This window comes from Rhinolophus hipposideros (assembly GCF_964194185.1).
Source record: "Rhinolophus hipposideros genome assembly, chromosome: 8".
In the NCBI taxonomy this organism is placed as follows: domain Eukaryota; kingdom Metazoa; phylum Chordata; class Mammalia; order Chiroptera; family Rhinolophidae; genus Rhinolophus; species Rhinolophus hipposideros.
The window spans coordinates 47,840,020-47,859,819 of NC_138054.1; the positions used below are offsets into that span (position 1 = coordinate 47,840,020).

General features: G+C 37.5%; 1 pseudogene across 1 annotated transcript; it reads right to left on the reverse strand.

Annotated features, from left to right (window-relative positions):
• Window positions 1–13,495: 13,495 nt before the first annotated feature.
• On the reverse strand, window positions 13,496–14,827 carry LOC308500728 (tubulin alpha-1A chain-like; annotated as a pseudogene). Its single transcript has one exon. The product of its transcript is annotated as a tubulin alpha-1A chain-like (transcript).
• Between the last annotated feature and the right edge of the window lie 4,973 nt (window positions 14,828–19,800).

The following is a 19,800-nucleotide window of genomic DNA, read 5'->3' on the forward strand; positions in this document are numbered from 1 at the left end:
ACATTAGGGGAAACAGACTCTCTACCAAGAAAATAGAAATTTAAGAAGCATAAGGGAATTTCTTCTCATAGAAAATGAAGCCTGGAATAATCCTCATAGGAAAATTCATAGTATCCCCAGGACAGGCCTCTAAACAATTGTGTTACCACTAACAAATTTTTAAGGTGTTTATAACTAATATCAGGACTACCAGAAAATGTACTTTGTTCTTACAAAATGCTTCCTCACTCCTCTACCTTGCATGTTATTTTCTATATTTCTCTTTGGAGGCATGGACAGAAGAATCTCACAATAATAAAAATAACAATAAAAGCTCTTATCAGTTGAACACTTACCAGGTGCCAGGCACTATGCTAAGTATTTTACAGACATTAAATCTCTTAACCTTCACAGCAATTCCTATAAGTTGGTAGTATTAACCTCATTTTAGATACAAAGAAATTATGAGAATTGCAAAAAGGTTGTATGGTTGAGAGGTAGCAGAGCCAGAATTCAAATCCCTTTTTCTTTGTGCCATTCTGCTTTTATCGCTAGTGAAAATGGACGATAGAGCAAGTATAAACTTGACTACTGCATTGGCATTTGGACTATGAAAAAATAAACGTGTCTTCTTTCTCATATTCCCTCTCACCCCTAAAACTGAACTCACAAGTGATGAGGGCTCGGGGGTCCCATACAAATTGGGATTGCAGAAAAGCGGCTTGGAAATGGGTATTTAAATGTTGGCTGATTTGGTTGAAGTAAATAGTAAGATGGAGGAGATAAATTAAAAGGTCCAATGAATGGCCAAGTTTAACCTTCAGTTTTATTCAAGATGTATAACCAGAAGGAAAAAGTCCCAAGCACATCTGATGGTCTATAAATGCAACCAGTTTTATTTATCTAATTGTGATTGAATCTTCCTCACTGTTGCATTCTGGTAGAAACCTTACTGTTTTTCCACTCGCTATGTACTGTGTTTCCCTGAAAACAAGACCTAGCCAGACCATCATCTCTAATGCGTCTTCTGAAGCAAAAATTAATATAAGATGCAGTCTTATATTACTATACTATAAGACCAGGTCTTATATAATGTAACATAACACGAGACCAGGTCTAATATTAATTTTTGCTCCAAGAGACACAATAGAGCTGATAGTCCGGCTAGGTCTTATTTTCAGGGAAACATGGAATATATATTTAGATAGAAAGTTGTATGACATAGGTGTGCATATATGTATGCATAAAACCACAATAACATTTCAGTTATCCAATATTTCTTTACTATACCTTCAACAACCCAGAATCTAAGAATAAAACAGAATAGGCAAAATGTTCTCAAAGCACCCAAAGTAGATGTAAACATCATGCACTGCAACATCCCTGCACATGCCCACACTCAGAGCTTAAGAACTTTTATTTTACTCGTTATTGCTCACAAGCTCAGTATTTGGTAACCCATTTGTTTTTCATTCCACTGCTGATAAGTAAATGGAAAGGGAAGATTATTGAGACAATGGTCCTTTTAGCAACAAAAAGCAACAGCTGACAGGCAAATAGTTTATAAAAAGTACTTTCACGTATAGCAGTTGCTTAATATACTGTTGTTGAATGAATGTTTGAATGAGCAAACTTACAAAAAAACCTGTGACAAGGTTGGTTTAACAGCAGTTCACGTGAAAAGTCTTGAATAGTTTACTTATCTATGTGTAGAATATGAGTCAAGAATTAGTGTTCTCTTAGGTTGGATAAATTATTCTATACAGAGATAGTGTGATTGCAAGAAATAGAACTAACCTAAGCAAGCTTCAGAACAGGCATATGTGTGCATATCTGTGTGTCTGTCCATCTGGGATGGTGGGACAGTGATTATTGCAAGGAGAGCGCTCACAAAATGAAGAACAGCTGGTCCCTCATGGAACCTGGAGCCAGGCACTGGGAAGTCATGGGTTTCGTAGGCAGCCAAGTAGTCTATCTCCTTTCCTCTTGAGGGCTGTGTGTCTCCTGTTTCTCTCTGTCACTACCCTGTGCCTCTTACTTCTGCTCCATGAAGCTGTCACGAGTTATATCTCTACTTCTAGCCTCTGTGCTGGACCTTTAAGCTCCTTTCGCCCTAGAGATAGGTCTTAATTCCAAATTCCCAGGACAGGATTCTGATTGGCCTCCCAAAATCAGATATTTACCCTAAGTTCAACTAGTTGTGGCCAACCACAGCGGGGTCAAATGTTACACCCATAACTGCCCAGAGCAGCCCTTAGGCATATATTCATACAGCCATTCATTTATCCATTTACGTATAATATGTGGTCCCTGACGACATGGGGCGCACATCTGAGACGAGTTAATGGTCACATTTCACGTTTCACATGTAAAGGAATAAAATATTTTGTTTCAGCCACTTTATGAAAGATATGAAGAAACTAGACCGTGTTCACAGAAGGATCACTTAGTGCACGAGAAATTCAGAAGCCATGTCTCATGAAGAATTGATCAGGACATTGAAGCTGTAACTGTAGAAAAGAGAAAACTCAATCACCCACCGAGAAATTTCACGAGACTGTACTGTACGCTGTTCTAGAGGCTATGGTTATAATGGAGCACAAAATGAGACCCAGTTTTTTCACGAGAGAAACCTGTCTTACAAAGGAAACCCAATTGCCGTCTTCAGACTTCAAAGGTTTGTCATGTGTAAAGTATATATTTAGTCTATGCTGCTTTAGAAGGCAGAACACAGATCAGAGAACGAATGTTACAGAAAGAAAGAAAGAATGAACTATGTAAGCATTAGTGGAGTCCAGAAGTTAAATGAAAAATCCCTCCCTCCCCAGCTATGTCAAGCGGTAAGGAATATTGTCAAAGTGAATCTGGCAGGGGAGAGAAAGTTAAACTAGGGTATTTGCTAAAGTCTCTTTTAATTCTAAAATTCCAGAATGGAGCTGCAGAGAATGGAGTTCAGAAACATCATATCCACATCTGACTCTCCAGTTTACTTCAGAGAGAGGGCTTCTTAACAGGCTTGATTATATTATTCCCCATCCTCATTCTTCCCAGATGTACTCTCTGTACAGATGATGCTGCAGAAATGTTCAAAGAGACCCACAGGGGCTCCAAAAGAACATTTTTATAAGTAATGTTATAGGCTGGCTGTAAAAATTGGTAATAGAAGCATGACAGACTCTATCGTTACTAATCTGTTTTCGGAACAATACTGAAAAATGACACAACTTCTAACCAGAAAGAGAAATAGGCTGGTCTCTCTGAATGTGTGTGCATGTGCGTGTGCTTGTGCGTGTGTGCATGTGATGGAGATAAAGGACTTATGTAAGTGACCTTGAAGATCATCTGTATCTTTCTAAGATGCAATGCTCTCCATGGCAACAGTGAGAGGCAATAAAACCAGGAGTTTTACATGCAGACTACAGAGTCCACCTGACGTAGCTTTGAGTCCTGGCTCCCTCATTTCTATGATACCTGTGTCCTCATTTGTACAACGGATATAATCACAACACATAAGATTAGAGTTAATAATATGCATAAGGCACTCAGCCCAGTGCAGTGACTGGCCCATAATAAGCAGGCAACATTCACTAGTTACAAAAATTTACATAACAATGAACAATGCAGTGAGTGTTCTCTTAAGTGCCAGGTAACGTGCTGACTGCTTTCCATGGATTTTCTCATTACTCTTTCCTATTTTATAGATAAGAAAATTGAGACTTAGAGGAATTAATTGTTTAAGAAGTTAAACAGCAAGTGGCAGAGCTAAAATTTCAACCCAAGCAGTTTTAAATCAAGAATTTAAGCCCCAGTAGTTTCTAACTACTGAATATAGTTCCACTTCAAGCGTATTCTCTCTGTCTGGCATCTTTAATATTAAGCTTCTATCTGAAATGGTCTCTCATTGTGGTTTTAATTTGTATTTCCAAGATTACTAATGAGTTTGAGTACATTTTCATGGTTTTGTTTGTCTTTGTCTTATTGATTTGTAGAAATACAGTATATTCTGACACTACTTACGTAATTTTTGCCAGGTACCCACACTACATGTTTATGTATAACCATGTATTACATGTGTACAAGCTCTAGAGTCCTTTGAAATCCCTCTTTCTACCAACCTGCCGTCATTCTCCAATGTTTAAGAAAATTAGTGCAGCTTTATCAATCTGATATAATTTTACAGTTTTCATTGTGATTCACATATTTATAGTTCTACACAACAAAGCTTGTGAGTTAGGATGAGCAGCCCCATTTCCCAACCAAATGGGGGACTTGCAGGGCTAATAATGGGCAGAGATGCAGATGGGATCCAAATCTCCTGAGTCCTAGCCCTGGAACTACTCCACTAAATTTTACTACCCTCTTAATTTTTATAAAGGGCCCTTCATGCCCTTCCATGTATTTAGTTCTAAATTTCTATTTTCAGATATACTTTCTGATTTGGAAATTCTATAATTAAAGAACGACTTCAAAGCAATCTCTAGTTGAATAACAGACAAGTGTGGGTTGCATGTTTTGAACATTAATAATACTAAGAAGCTTTCCATTTATTTAGTGGCACAAAAATAGTCATCCAATGTCCTCTACCCCAAATGGCCCAAGTAACTTTAAAAGCTACTCTAAAGGTATAGAGTGCTGTGGGAAATGACTAAATAGCCCTAAAAGCAATACTCAGCTGTTAAAAAGTTCAAAAATTAGGCAATCTAGGTGGTAGGAATATGTGCACTAGAGGACATAGCTCTGAAAAAGTCCCAGAATTTATAGCATGGACAAGTTATGTGCTCAAGTTCCAAAACTAGTAGCTGGGCATGTTTTTAAAAATATTCCTATTGAACCTGTTAGGGGGTAGGTGGTCTCTTCAGTATGGCATTGCCCTCATTTGTAGCACCTGCTATTAGCCAAATGACCTCAGGGAGCTGCTTTACTATTGCGAGGCTTCTGACTCTCAGTGCCCTCAAAAGAGAACCTAGGATTCAAGCAATGTCTCAAAGTCCTACTCGTCAATAATACTTCTCTGCAATGGATACTGACTTTCACTTCTTGTAGGAGTGGGATTAATACAGTATATTTGGAGGGCATTTTGGCAATTTCATTCATTTGTTTATTCATCATTCAGCAAAGAAGTATTATGCCACCTCTCTGTGTCACACAATCTTCTTGGAGCTATACATGCTTCAGTGAACGAAGTAGACAAAAAGCTCTGCGCTTTTGAAGCTGACAGTCTAGTGAGTGTTTGGTGCAGGAAGGTGAAGAGGAAGACAAGTTTACCTGGGAAAAGAAAACAAATTAATTAAAATGTAATTTTTAATAAATAAAAGATGAGAAATTCTATGGGAAAAACTTAAGCTATAATGGGGACAGGGAATGGAGGTAGGTTATAGTTTTAAATGAGATAGTCAGGGAAGATCTCAATGAAAAGGCCACATTTATGCCAAAATTATGTTTAAAAGTTTATAGCTACAAAGCAAGAAAGACTGAATGGAAACTCACCAAGTGCTATTTGTGATTATCTTTAGAAGATATCATTTGGGGTCATTTTTTGTGTGCTGTGTTCTGTATGTGTGTGCTTGTATGTTTTTAATTAATTGGAATTTTTGAGAATGTACTCAAGCATCTCTATTTTTTTAAAAAGCTCCCCCAGGCAATTCTGATGCACAGTCAGCTATAAAACTGTTCCTTTCCCAACTTATATTTTAGATTCTATGGTAAAAAAGATCCCAATAATTCTGGTCATATTGAATTCAATATTTCAAATTATAAATATTGTCAATCTTCCTGAAAGTCCCATCAGTTAGATTATTTGAGTCCTACATAAATATTTCATAGTGGCTTGTGAGAAATGAAAGATGTAATCCAACTAAAGAGGTTAGCATCCTGCTCCAAAAAATGCTATTATTTGTGAGATGCTTAACGGAGAACAAGATATCTGACCTGAACCATGGAAAAGAAATGGAATATGGTAAAAGGTAAAGGATGTGGATAAAGGTCAGACACTGGATTTTCTAAGCAAAGGATCTGCATAGTCAAGGTCATGGGGAATTATCTCATCATGAGCAAAGGCAACTTTTCCTTCCATTCCGTGCACATGTCCTGGGCTATTAGACCATGAGCTCCACGAGTGCTGGGACTACATCCACCACACTGCTTTATCCCAAAACTTTGCACAGCGCGACACACAAAAGAGATGTAGATATTTGTAGAATGTACAAAGTATTTTGACCACAGCTAAAAGGTATCTCTTTCAGATGTGTCCTTGAACAGGTTCTACAAAATCACTCGTCACTTTCATAAGGAGCTAACCAGAGCCACGCTGAGAGAAGGAGTTAACCAAGACACATTTCAGCAATAAAAGTAAAATGCAATCATTTGTTGGATTTGTACGCAATAACAACACATTTATCTAAGGTGGTTAGAAAAATTAGTAAATTCTTTAGCATGGAAATATCCTTGTAATGCTAAAATTTTTCAATTTTATTTTAACAAAGTTAGATGGAACTATTTTAAATTTTTATTAAAAATACCTGTAGTTTTTTAAAGACTGCATATAAAAAAAACACAAAAAAAAACAACAACCGAAAAAAACCAAAAACATAAGGCTTTCCTCTATGGAATCCGTGTCAGTTATAAATCACAGGTTGTGAACAGCCCAAAACACCTTTGGATAACTTAAGTAAACAAATAAAGTATTTTATTGGAGTGTTTTAGAGAAGTCCCCCAAGGAAAATTGGACAGGAAAGGAAAATTGGACAACCATTCTTGAAAAGCTTAGGGACCATGCAGTTCCAAGGGTCTATATAGAAGGAAAGAATGGAATATCTATTCAGGGTACCACCACCAGGATGAAGCAGGCCCATCACCTTTGTGTCATTCTGCTCAACACGCAAATTTCTACAAGAAAGCAACTGAGCTGGTTTGTACCATGTGTTAACCTTGTTCGGGAGAGGAAAGGACACTTTAAGTGATGGTTCCACTGGAACTAAGTACAATTTGGGAAGGGTAGTTTTCCAAAGGAAAATCACAGTGCTGCTTCCAAAAGAGCGCAGGATGAAAACTGCTCAATTATAGTGCTAGGTTATAATCCAGTGATATTCTTGGAACCTACTTGGCTATTCAAGGCTAGTTGGTGTCTCACACTTCTATACCTTCTGAGTTTCTAATTTTTGTAATGCTTTAGTCTCTCTCTCTTTTTTTTTAAATGATCATTTGTTTCTTGCTATTTTCAATTTGCCTACCTTTGGTCTTTTCATCTTGCTACTTTCAGTTGATCTACCTCCTGTACTTGCCTATGGACTTGGTAATGAAAGAACCAAGCTGATAGACATGTGTATATAATAAGGCTTTAGATGAGTATGGGTCTATGAGTAGAATTCAGGTGACAAATGCATAGACTTGGTGTCATCTACATTGTTGCTCACAGACTTCGCTTGCCAATGTTTAGCTGTTTAGCTCATTAGATAGGGACTAGATGAAGAATTTCTCTGTAAATGGTATGCTGCAATTTTTTAAGAACACAGTGTTCTTTTATAATTAGTTTTTTACAGTTTTATTGAGAAATAATTAACAAACATCACTGTATAAGTTTAAGATGTACAGTATGATAGCTTGATTTATATATATTGTAGAATGATTACCACAATAGGTTCAGCTAACATTCATCTTCATATATATATATGTATATATATATGTATATATATGTATAATGAAAAGAAAATAAAAACAGAAAGAGGAAAATAATTAAATAATTTTCTTTTTGTGAGGAGAGCTCTTTGGATTTATGCCCCTAACAGCTTTCCCATATATCCTACAGCAGTGTTAGCTACAGCCATCGTGTTGTACATTACATCCCTAATACTTATCTCATACCTGAAGTTTGTACCTTTTGACCACCTTCCTCCAATTCCCTTTCCCACCCCCACCCTCTGCCTCTGCTAACTACAAATCATTTCCCATGAGTTTGGGTTTTTCCTTTTTAGATTCCACATATAAGTGAGATCATACAGTATTTGTCTTTCCTAATGCCATCAAGATTCATCAATGTTGTCACAAATAGCAAAATTTCCTTGTTTTTTTATGGCTGAATTTTATATATATATATATATATATATATATATATATATACATATATATATATATATATATGTATATATATATATGTATACATACATATATACATATATAGAGAGAGATAATATATCCCATTTATTGAACAGAGTGCTCTAAGTTCTTTCTTTACATGTATTATGTCAATTCTCACAACAGTTTTAAAAAGTAGGCATTATCATCATCATCCCATGTTATAGGTGAGAAATCTAATAATTTGGCAAGTAAAATACCCACAGTCAACAGCTTGTCAGGGTTGAAATCTACCTAAACCCATATCTTAACCGATTATGCTACTGTTATTGTTTAAAAACAAGTACCATATCAATAAAAAACTTAAGGAAGTCTCTTTGCAATGCTCACATTCCAATTGGAGTATTGTATGCAGTTTTCTGGGGATCAGTAACTTTTATATTGATCTATAGATACCTTTTATAGAAATATGGTCACAGTTTATCCTGAGAGCATTGGAAAGCATGCCATATGAGATATGAATGAGGAAACTGAGAGGAAGAGGTTAAGAGATGCCTTCAAGCACACAAATTTAAAAAAAGAATTATGCATGGTGTTGAGGCCTAGATGTTAGATTTAGCCAGACTGGATCCACCCCTCTTAGTTGTGTGACCTTGAATAAGTTTCTTCATTCTTAAAATGCACACAATGATCCTTTTCTGGCACTATTGTTGGGAGCACTACAAACCATCCGTGTAAAGCTCCTTGGCATAGCTCTAGTACATAGAAGTGCTCAAGAGATAGTTTTATTACTGCTTTTTGTGGAAATTAAAGAAAAATGAACTTGATCTTGATATGAGAGAGAACTTTTTTTTGTTTTAATAGACATGATAATGTTTATTTAATGGGGTTATTGGAGGGATTAAATAAGATGATGTACAGGAAGAATCTTATGCATAATAGGCTTTTTTAAAATTAAAGTTTATTGGGATGCCAACTCGTAGTAGAGTTACATAGGTTTCAGGTGTAGAATTCTATAATATATCATCTATATATCACATTGTGTGTTCACCATCTAGAGATATCACCTCATCCCAGTTAGAATGGTTATCACCAACAAGCAAATAATAACAAGTGTTGGAGAGTCTGTGGAGAAAAAGGAACCCTCATATACTGTTGGTGGGAATGCAGATTGGTGCAACCGCTATGGAAGCCAGTGTGGAAGTTCCTCAAAAAATTTAGAATGGAATTACCATATTACTCAGCAATCCCTTTCCTGGGTATCTACCCCAAAATCTAAAAACATTTATCCGTAAAGATATATGTGCTCCAATGTTCATTGCAGATTTATTTATACTGGCCAAGACATGGAAACAACCAAAGTGTCCTTTGATAGATGCATGGATAAAGAAGATGTGGTATATATACACAATGGAATACTATTCTGCCATAAGAAAAGATGAAATACTGCCATTTGCAACAACATGGATGAATCTTCAGATTATTATGCTAAGCAAAATAAGTCAGACAGAAAACGTTGAGAACCATATGGTTTCACTGATATCTGGTATATAAAACTGAAAGCAACAAAGGAACAAGACAAACAAAAGAAAAAACAGAAACTCATAGACACAGACAATAGTTTAGTGGTTACCAGAGGGTAAGAGGAAAAGGGATGGTAGATGAGGGTAAAAGGGATAAAATATATGTTGACAGAAGGAGAGCAAGAACTTTTTTAAATGGCAGCTATCAGAAAGAGAATTAGCTGCCTCAGGAGATAGTGAACGTCTGTCCTTAGGGGCACTTAGTCTATTTATGTATTTCCTTTCGGGGAATATTGCACTGCCTTAGATGAGTTTTGGGATTAAATATCTTTCAGAATTGAGATTTTGAATAAGAAGAAATGTGCTTTCTTCCATCTACAAAACATGCTGACCAACCAGCAGTGGGTCGAGAGTGCACAGAGACACCTTCACCATCTCACCCACTCCCCACTGGGCTCCAGGGTGCAGCCTTTCCAAAAGTCTGGCAAGGTAAAGGACTATTTGTAATCCCAGGTTGATGGGTACTCTTCATATCGTTAAGTAAATGACTTTGGCATCAGTCTTGCCACAGCCAAATGACCCAGCAGCATAGTTATTATAGTTGAATGGAGGAAAATGGAAAAGGAAAGACTGCACGACCCTGTCCATGTTAACTTCTTTTGCTACTGCCTTCCTTTGCCCTTTCTCCCAAATAACAGCTCTGTTTATGAATTGCAGCATCTGGGCTGAGTTGCTTCATTTTACTACCTCACACTAGCATGCCATTGGTGAATTGATTTTATTCTTTTCTTTTTTTAAAATGAATGTTAGGTAATACCTCATATTACATGATGTTTTAAAGACCAGAGTTGCTCTTTGCTTGATCTTTTGAACCAGATTTCACAGTAGCATATTTATTTACAAAGGCAAAAAAAAGTTTTACTAGGTTACTAAAGTCTGGACATTCATCTGGGATGATGAAAAAGGGCAATTACAAACTGACCTCGAGTGTTTTGTGCATTTTGTTTACAAGCCAGAGAGATGAAATCCACCTCTTTCAAGTTTTCTTCTTGACACATTTCTGGCCAGTCTAAAGTAAAGTGATGAGGTTTTGTAAATATCACGGGATGCTGAATTTCTATTTCGGGCTTCGGAAAATTTTCACAATATGAAATTTGTTAAAGTCAAAATATATTCTGTCCCACACGCTGCTCCTCCTGCCTGGAAATCTCTTCCCCAATCTTGATCGTACCATTTTCTACTCATCCTTTAGGTCTCTGTTTAAAGATATCACTTCCTCATAGAGCCTTCCCTGTCTACTTTGCATTAGTGTTCTATGTCCCCTGCTTTCACAGCACTCTTCCATTTTTCTTCTGTAGCTCCTCAAAATTTGTAGTTACTTATTGCATTATAACATTCCAGTTCTATCTTCTTTTCTATCGCACCTCAATACTTAGCAAGTGGTTGGCATACGGTAGGTGGTCAATAAATACTTGTTGAATGAATGAGTGCATTCTAACTTTTTATGACATTACATCAAAGAAAAATAACTCAATGTTAAATTCCTAATATGGTCGTTTTCCTCTATAAGTTAAAAGCTTAACTTAGTCCCTCATTACTGCTTGTTTTTTCAACTTTGGTACATATTTCTTGCTTTAAAAGTATGACACTATAGCATTTCATTTGTAAGTAGATCCTTCATGAAGGCATGTCTCTCTGTTTGTCCATCAAAGATTCTGTCCAAGTTCTTTTGGAAAAACACGTCAACCAGGTCACGTTTTGAGTTGCCAAGTGTGCAAAAAGCATTTATGCACAAAGGTCATGAGCAATGTAAACATTAATAAAGTCACAAGGCCTGCCATATTTTCATTACCGCATGTCCTAATACCTCCTGGGACTCTAATGTTGTCAAGACAATGTTTGGGAAAAAGTAAAACTTTAACTCAAAATGTGGGCATATTTAACTAATGCCAGCGGTTTCCAATCAGTTTCCGTCAAAGATCTGCTTTTTGTTTTTCCCATACTCTGACCTCATAACCCCACTGTGACCATAAATCAGTGAGGCAGGCATCAAGTCCATGTGCTCATCTTACCCTTCATGCCTGGCATAGAGAAGGTGCCCAATAAACAATAATTGAGTGAAATGATGGATCCTACTGAAAGTATGGTTCTCTTTGCAGAGGCAAATTAAGGGTGATCAAAACAATAAACAAATAGAAACTTTTATATCAGCAGGGGGAAGCTTGATTGTAAACTAGGTTACTCTTTAAGCCAGCATTTCTTGGTTACCAATCATCGTGAGTATTGTCTTTACTGCCACTTACAAGAACACCTTTGGAGCTCCTCTGTGTGAATTGCCTTCTGAAGCACCCTTTGAGTCACATTAAGAAAAACTGTCTCCTTGTCTCATTAGGGAGACCACCTCAGGGATGATGTAGATGCCTGATCACTGCACTGTATATCTGAAGCTGAAGATGAACAATAATGAATGTCAACTACAATTTTATATATATATAAATATATATATATATATATGGCTACAAGAAGCGGAGTACAGCCTTAGGAATAGAGACAGTGGAAATGTAATAGCTGTGTGTGATGTCAGAGGGGTAGTAGATGGGGAAGGGAGGTTGTCACTGTGTGAGGGATATAAATGATAAATGTCTAAGTATTACATTGTTTTGTGCACCTGAAACTAATAAAAAAACAATGATATATAAAAAAAAGAAAAAAAGAAAAACTCTCTCAATTTTTACTGGTACCTTGCTTACTGCCCCGAAGTGATTATCAGATGTCTCTATCATCCACTTTATTCACCATATGACTTCAAATAGTCCTCGATAAGTATTTAAAATTATTTAATTATCACAAAATATTTTGGACAGTTTTGAAATAAGGGTAGGACCCTTTTCCCATGCCTTGGTTAGAGAAAACATTCATTTGGATATCAAAAATGTTCATTATGTAAATTTTCACATAAAGTTTAATTTCTATCATACATACATAAGAAAGTTTTCATTGTGAGGGAGGGGTTACCACTTTGCAAGGGGTGTAAATGTCTAAATATTATGTTGCTTTGTACACCTGAAACTAATTTTTTTAAAAATTCAAGGTTATAAAATAAAAGATAATTTTAACCTTTTAAACAAAAAAACAGTTTCCATTATAAATCCTAATGGCAAAGTCATAAGTAACTTTGGGTTATCAGTGGTACATCATCATGATTAAAATCAGACGTCTCCCTCAGTTTACTTATTTGGGAAGTTAGCAAGTGATTGGAAAGGACCCCACTTGGGATTTACACTATTCATTTACAACTTTATCAAGTTTGCTAATAGTTGCTGTTATTAATAAATGTTCTTTCATAGAATGGAAATGAGATTAGAACTGCTCTGAGTTGCCTCACTAGGCAGAACTACCCTGTTTTCCCGAAAATAAGACCTAGCTGGACTATCAGCTCTAATGTGTCTTTTGGAGCAATAATTAATATAAGGCCCGGTGTTATGCTATGTTATGTTTTATGTTATGTGTTGTTATGTTATGTTATGTTATGTTATGTTATGTTATGTTATATAAGACCCGGTCTTATATTACAGTAAAATAAGACCGGGTCTTATATTAATTTTTGCTTCAAAAGACACATTAGAGCTGATTGTCCAGCTAGGTCTTATTTTCGGGGAAAGATGGTAGAACAAATGGTAGGAAACAATGAAAACACCAACTTTATTTATTTTTTAAGATAGGGAATACTTTATTCAAACCGATCATTGAAATGCACAGTTTGGGTCTGTAACAAAGTATCATGCTTTAACGCATATGCCAGTAATTATATACTAGAGTATATATACTGCTACATACAAATTAACTGATCAGACCACAACTTTTCAATGTTTAAAACAGAATAAGCTTCCCTGTAAAAGCAGCACTTTTGTGACATGTTAACTTTAGTAGTCCTCTCCTTCTTCCTCACCCTCTCCTTCAACATAATTCACACCAACCTCTTCATAATACATCTCAAGGTCAGCCATGTCCTCACGGGCCTCAAAAAACACTCCTGCCTCTATTCCCTCATCCACATACCAGTGAACAAAGGCATGCTTGGCACACATTAGGTGATACTTGTGGCCCAGACAAGCTCACAATAGCTGTGGTGCTGCTCTGCACACACAGCTCTCTGTACTTTGGCCAAGTCTCCACCGGGTACCACAGTGGGAGGCTGGTAATTAATGCCAACTTTGAAGCCAGGGGGGCACCAGTCCACAAACTGGATGGTACACTTGGTCTTGATGGTGGCAATGGAGGCATTGACATCTTTGGGAACCACGTCACCATGGTACCACAGGCAGTAAGCCACATATTTACCATGGCGAGGGTCACATTTCACCATCTGGTTGGCTGGCTCAAAGCACGCATTGGTGATCTCTGCTACAGAAAGCTGCTCATGGTAGGCTTTCTCAGCAGAGATGACAGTGGCATATGTGGCCAGAGGGAAGTGGATGTGAAGATAGGGTGCCTGGTTGGTCTGGAATTTGGTCAGGTCAAAATTCCATCAAATCTGAGAGAAGCAGTGATGGAGGATGCAATTTGACCTATGAACCTATTCATGTTAGTATAGGTTGGGTGCTCAATATGGAGGTTTCTATGACAGATGTCGTACATGGCCTTGGGGTCAACCATGAAGGCACAATCAGAGTGCTCCAGAGTGGTGTGGGTGGTGAGGATGGAGCTATAGGGCTCAACTGCAGCTGTGGAAACCCAGGCGGGCTGGGTAGATGGAGAAGTCCAGCTTGGACTTCTTGCCATAATCAACAGAGAGATATGCAGCAGGGAGATGAACCAGTTCCCCTACCAAAACTGTGGGAAACCATGAAGCCCTGAAGACCTGTGCACTGGTCGGTCAGTTTCCCAATTCGGTCCAAGACAAGGTCAGTGATCTCCTTTCCCATGCTGTGGTGCCCTTGGGGGCATAGTTACGGGCAGCCGCTTCCTTGCTTGTGATGAGCTGCTCAGGGTAGAATAGCTGGTAATAGGTGCCAGTGCAAACTTCATTAGTGACCGTGGGTTCTAGTTCTACAAACACTGCCCTGGACATATGCTTGCCAGCGCCTGTCTCTGTGAAGAAGGTGTTGAAGGAGTCATCTCCTCCCCCAATCGTCTTGTCACTTGGCAGCTAGCCATGGGGCTGAATGCCAGTGTTCCAGGCAGAAGAGCTCCCAGCAGGCATTGCCAATCTGGACACCAGCCTAGCCAATGTGCGTGGAGATGCACTTATGCATGGTTGCTGCTTTGTAGCTGCTGGGCAGATGGCTGAGAGGAAGATGAAAGTTGTTGCTTCTTAAAGCAGGACTCTTAGGCAGTTAATATAAGAGAACCTTCCAAACACCAATTTTAATTCATTATTAGAAAGGACCAGCCAACCTTAGCAATATCTTACTGAAAATATGTAGTTGCCAGTTTTTTGGTCTCTAGTTTTTATGTTTTCACCACAAGGGGCTTATCAGAAATGCTAAAAATGGTATTTGATCTCCTTGGTGATGGTGGTGAGGTGGGGGTAGTTATCTCAGTCTCTCTTGGGCTATTAAAATACCAGCATTACAACAGTAAGAGTTTGAAATATAATATTATTGTTTAGGGAGGTACATGCTCAGCTAGCTAGTGGCCCAAAGGAATTAGAAAAATTTCAAATAAAAATTATGAACTAGAATTTAGGGGAAAGGATGACTGAAGGAGGGTAAGAAGGGACAGCCAGAAAGAGATGGAAAAACCCTCCACACACACCAAACAAGCATTTTTTGTTTTGTTGGCTGTATGCTACACTTAAGAAAGCTTCCTAGCTGGCTGTGACCTAATCTCACATTAAATATCACTGCTGTATGCTGTGTGCACAGGTCAGGCATGGGTCTCTCCGTTTCAGCAGCTCTGCATCAGTGCTATAATCCTTGGGAGTCAAGAGATACTAAGACAGGAATGAGAATGAGAAAGAACATAGCGTTTGCTTACTGGTGTAAATCTGGGGTGCCAGTGGGAGCTGGTTTGACTGGGGCCAGATAAGTCAACGTAGGCCAGTTAGAAAAGTTATGTACGCATCAAATAACTACACTAAGGTATATGCATACATACTCTTTGGCTAATCATTAATGGTCACTCTCACCTGAACCCAATTATTCTAACTAGGCTCAGTATATTAACTTATTCTGCCTCTCTCTGTCTGGCTGTAAGTCCAGGATTAATGCCAGATTTCTCAGTACAGCCCCTGACTTCTTTCCTATGTTTCTTCAAGAGAACCTGGGGATTAGTCATCTGCTACAAACCATATAAAGTCCACATGCCCAGGCCCGTCATAATCTAGCTCCAACCTAACTTTCTAGCCCAACAAACTCTCCTCTTTGTAAATCCTTACTTTAATCATCCAGTCACCTAAACACATCCTGGGATGTTCTAACTCTCAATCTTTGCTCACGCCACTCACCACTGATTCCCTCTCTCTTCTCTACATTGTCCAGAACTTTCTAGAAGGAGCTCAGACATTTATTCTCACAGATCGAAGCTGTCATACACCAGGGCACACTGAGTAACCCCATGCTTTACATAAAGGTCTGGCTCCCCGAGATTGGCTCACCTTCTTGGCAGAGCCCAGGTTTACAGAGAGTAGTTGCAACCTGGCAATGTAAGGAACATGTCCACATAAGTATCTCCTTTGATTCAGGTTGGCTATGCTTAATGTTTAACAAAAGCTTTCTGAAATAATTGCCAATGTTTAAAAAGTAGACTGTTCCATATTACTTTTTAAAATCTGCATTTCTAGTTTCTTTTGGAATATCAGAAAATACGGCATCTGAGCTTACAGTCCTGTGCAGCAGAAATCATCCAGCACTCAGTAGTAGCTGTTCTTTCACTTGAGGCTGGTCTCTGCCATTTGCTATCATTCCCAGAGCTCCGTGTTCCTTACACCTAACTTGTTTTACTCATTTAGACCACATAACTGGATGCTGTGGTCATTTGCGCACCACCCCCTTCCCCACACCAAGGAAAGGTCAAATCTTATCTTCTAGTACACATGGCTCTACAGAGCCATCGCTCTTTCCAGGAAGAGCCATGAGACAGTAGGGCAGAAACAAGCTGGACACCCTTACTTGGCTCAGCCCTTCTCCCTACCAAATGCCATGTCCTTCCTCCCATACCAGAGAGGAATACAGGTCTTAGGCCTATATGAATTTTGCTCTTTTTCCCAAGGTTGCAACACAAGACTATTTACTCCCATTCAGCCACACATTACTTTAGTAAGTTTTTTATTTTAGAATAGTTATAGAAAGTATTCACAGAAAATTTGCTAATAAAATTTGCTAAGATTGTTCCCATATACCCCATATTCAATTTTCTCTGTTAGTAACATCTTACATTACTATAGTTCATTTGTGAGGATTACAAACCAATATTAATACATAATTATTAACTAAAATCCACATTTTATTCAGATTTTTCAGCTTTTACCTAATGTTCTTTTTCTGTTCTCAAGATCCTATCAGGCAAACATGAGACGAATCCTGACTCCAGCATTTGTTGGATATGTTTTTGGGGAAGTCGCTTTATCTCTTTGAGCCTCGGTGTTTTCAGCTGTGAAGGTCAGTCATTCATTCAACAAATATTTTTTGAGCACTTACTACATGCCAGGCACACTTCTTGCTGGTATGTGATATGGATCAGGGTCCTACTCTCGTTTGGCTTATAGTATGTGGTCACGGGACAAAGGAACATAGTAAAGAAAAAATAATATAACAGTGGGTAAGTACTATGAAGAAACTAAACAGAAAAACAGCAGAGTGTATTAGAGACATTTGAACTCTCCTGTAGATTATGTGGTCAAGAAAACCCGTATGAGGAGGTGACATTTAACAAAGCCCAAATATTACCCTGCTTCCTTGAAAATAAGACCGGGTCTTATATTAATTTTTGCTCCAAAAGACGCATTAGGGCTTATGTTCAGGGAATGTCTTCCTTAAAAATCATGCTAGGGCTTATTTTCCAGTTAGGTCTTATTTTTGGGGAAACATGGTAATAGAGACCAAGTTATACCAAAGTATAAGGGGAGATTGCTCCAAGTATGGGATATAGCAAAGGCTCTAAGGTAAGATGAGCTTGAAGTGTTCACGTAACAGAACAGCTGGAGCTATGTAAAGCAGGCAGAGTAGCAGACCAATAAGGTTGAAGAAGTAGCCAGATAGTCTAGGTTAATTGTGTCACTTAGGGTGGGAACCTGTTACGTAGACATACTTGGTGGTCTGTGTTAACAATGTGATGCATGACGGGAGTCTTGGCCACCCAATATTCAGCTCAACCTCTGGAGGGGTTAGAGACTAAAGTCTGCCACACAGATGGTCAGCTGTGGATTTGTGGCCAGTTTCTAATAAAAACTCTGAATGCCAAGGCTTGGGTGAGCTTCCCTGGTTGGCAATACTCTGTATATTTTCACACATTGTGTCTGGGAAAAATAAATTCTCTCCACACAGCAACAGTGGGAGAAGACAACCTGAAGTTCAGCGTGATCTCTGGACCCTGCCCTATGTTCCTTTTACCGTTGTTGAATTTAATCTGTATCCTTTTGTTATAATAAAACATAACTGTGAACACTGCTGAGTTCTCTCAGTCCTTCTAGTGAATTATTCAACCTGAGTATAATCATGGAGACATGGGGAATACTACAATGGAGTCATGGAGTATAATCAAACTCATGAATGTCAAAAAATTTTTTAAAAATCAATTCTATTTCTATATACCAGCAACGAACAATTAGAAATTGATATTTTTTAATTATGAGAGTATAAAAAATACAAAATACTTAAGAATAAATACAATATGTGCAAGTTTTGAGTTATGAAAGCAACAAAACACTAGTGAAAGAAATAAAAAAAGACCTAAACGAATGGATTGTTGATAGATTGGAACACTCGATATTGTTAAGATGTCAATTCTCCCCAAACTGATCCACAGGTTCAACGCAATTCCAATCAAAATCCCAGAAGGATTTTTTGTGAAACCCAATGTGTTATCTGATTTCTAGACTTATTAAAGATAGAGGTACATTAGTCAAGAGAGTATAGCACTGGAGAAATGGTCGTCTTAAAAAATCAATGGGAACAGATTATAGAACACACCTACACAAAAAACAGACCTACACATATATGTAAATTTACTTTTGATAAAAATGCAAAGAAAATTTAAGGAGAAAGATAGTGTTTACAACTGGTAATGCTGGAACAATTGGATATTCGTATGCAAAAACAAATCTTGATTCATAATTCATACTCTATGAGAAAAATTAACTCAACTGGACCATAAACCTAAATCTAAAACTAAAACGATCAAACTTCTAGAAGAAAACATAAGAGAACAATCTGACGACTTTAGATTAGGCAATGACTTTTAAGATGATAGCAAAAGCATGATCCATCAAAGAAAATAACTGGTAAATTAAACTTAATCAAAATTTAAAACTTCTGCTCTTCCAAAGGCACTGTTAAGTAAATGAAAAGACAAGCCATGGACTAGATAAAATATTTTCAGATCACATAAATGATAAAGCCTTGCATCAAGAATATATAAGAGCTTTCAAAATTTAATATTAAGAAATCAAACAACTTAAAGAAGAAATGGGCCAAAAATATACACCGACAGAACTAAAGATATAGAGATAATAAATAAGTATATAAAAAGATTCTCAACATCATTATTCATTAGGAAAATGCATACTAAAACTACTGCATGCCTACTAGAATGGCTAAAATTTAAAACCTGACAATTTCTTGTACTAATGAGGCTGCAGAACTGAGACACTCATACATCACTGATGGGAATGTAATATGGTACAGCTACTTTGAAAAACAAAATGACAGTTTATTGCAAAGTTAAACACACATTTACCGTTCAACCCAGAAAACTTGCTTCTAAGTATTTAACCAAGTAAAAAGATTCATTGGTGCCTCAGACAAGAATACAGTCAGAGCCTCGGCTAATATCTCTGGTCATTATGAAATCCTGTTTGGCTAAATAATATCTCCCCAAATTACTTGAGATGGCATCTTTTTTTTTAAGTTGGAAAACAACTTTATCTTCAGAAATATTTAAAATTAAGCATAAAGTGAAATAAGTCAGTCGGAAAAAGACAAATACCACATGATCTCACTTATATGTGGAATCTAAAGAACTGAATAAATAAGCTAAACAGAAATAGTCTCAGAGATACAGAGGAAAA